We start from the raw sequence: 1,425 nt of genomic DNA, 5'->3' as shown, positions 1-1,425 counted from the left end.
GTCAAAGGCTTCTGTCCGGCGCGTGTTGAAGGCTTCTATCCCGAGCGTTAAAGACTTCTGCCCCGCGCGTTTTGAAGGCTTCTTTTGTCCCACAAGTTGGAGGCTTCTACTACCCCCCCGCCCCAAACCCGCTCCCTTCCAAAAACCTTTTCCTCTGCTACACCCTGACTGATGGGGATCTGGGATCTATTGTAATGAGTACACGGGACTGGGATTTGTAGATGGGATTTGGGTGCAAAAGTAACCTGGAGACCGGGCTTCAGAGATCCCTCTGACTGGACCCTGCCCTTTAGGGAGGTACCCGGTGGTCTAATATATTCCTAATACTTCCGATGCCCGTTGCTTGGTTCAGCGATTGATCTGCGCTTAAATGAGGGGGTCTTCAAGCGCTTCCGGAGCCTGATCGTCTACAGTCGAGCGCATTATTGGAAATACATCAAAGTGAGCCGGAAATTGCCCCTCCATTCTTGTAGCCGCGAGCCCATGAGCGCTTGAATGGTTTCCTAATTACGTCATCGAAGTGAATGTGGAACACCACGGAAACACAACTGTCGAGAGTGACACCAGCTAGAAATAGAAAACGTCACTTTTTTAGACGTACGATATTTGAGTAAAGTATAGTGCGCTGCCACACAGCTGTGGCCAAGTTCATACATTTGATCGGTGCATTCTCTATAAAAATACTCCTATCTCGATTAGGCAACACTCGTATGTCCGTGCTCGAGATAAATTTCTTTGGATGACAATATTAGGGAAGAGATACCGATAGCAGAGCAACTAGATCAGTCTTACCGGTGACCGCGATGACAGCCTCTTAGAAATGTCATCGCCTCAGCACATGCAAAGGAATGCGACTCATTCAAAGGGACACAGAAGACGCTAGGTGGGCGACGCTAGGTGGGGATGGAAGTATTTGTAGGATTAGCTATATCCGTCTTGCCGCCACCGAGTCGTACTCGCTAAACGGCGGTTAACTCTCGCGGCGAGCCTGGTGTCTGCCGGTATGCACCACCGTAAGGGGTGTTTAACATCTCGTCAGCAGCCCTTGGCTCCAACGTGACGGGAACTCGATCAACAAGCGCGGTACTAGAGTGTTTGGTTGCGTGCGCTGCGCAAAGGCCGGGATCAGTTATAATTTTAGGGTTATTAAGTACCGCCGTGCGCGAATATTGACTTTTCTGCACAATCTTAATGACTGTTGTGATGACCCTAAGTATAACCTCGCATGGAAGACTAACGATTTGTTTGTATACCTACAACAACACAATCCTAATTAAACATCGCGCCTCGTTGCTAGTCTCGAGTGCAAAGTTGTGCCTCGCTGTCTAGGCCACGGAAATGAGGTCGAAATCATCGTGGGCCAACGGATACGTTTGGTCCGAATTTGTTGTTGTTGTTTTAACCCCAAAATAAAACCCTATTGTT

General features: G+C 48.8%; 1 long non-coding RNA gene across 1 annotated transcript; it reads right to left on the bottom strand.

Moving 5' to 3' along the window:
• Positions 1-467: 467 nt before the first annotated feature.
• On the bottom strand, positions 468-1,200 carry LOC125573027. The gene is made up of 2 exons (XR_007313922.1): positions 793-1,200; positions 468-567 (listed from the first exon to the last, which is right to left on the bottom strand). It is a non-coding gene; the product is annotated as an uncharacterized LOC125573027 (long non-coding RNA).
• Between the last annotated feature and the right edge of the window lie 225 nt (positions 1,201-1,425).

Source organism: Nematostella vectensis, chromosome 10, assembly GCF_932526225.1.
Source record: "Nematostella vectensis chromosome 10, jaNemVect1.1, whole genome shotgun sequence".
NCBI classification, from domain to species: Eukaryota; Metazoa; Cnidaria; class Anthozoa; order Actiniaria; family Edwardsiidae; genus Nematostella; species Nematostella vectensis.
The sequence above is the reverse complement of the archived record's forward strand: the minus strand, read 5'-3'. Positions and strand labels throughout refer to the sequence as shown.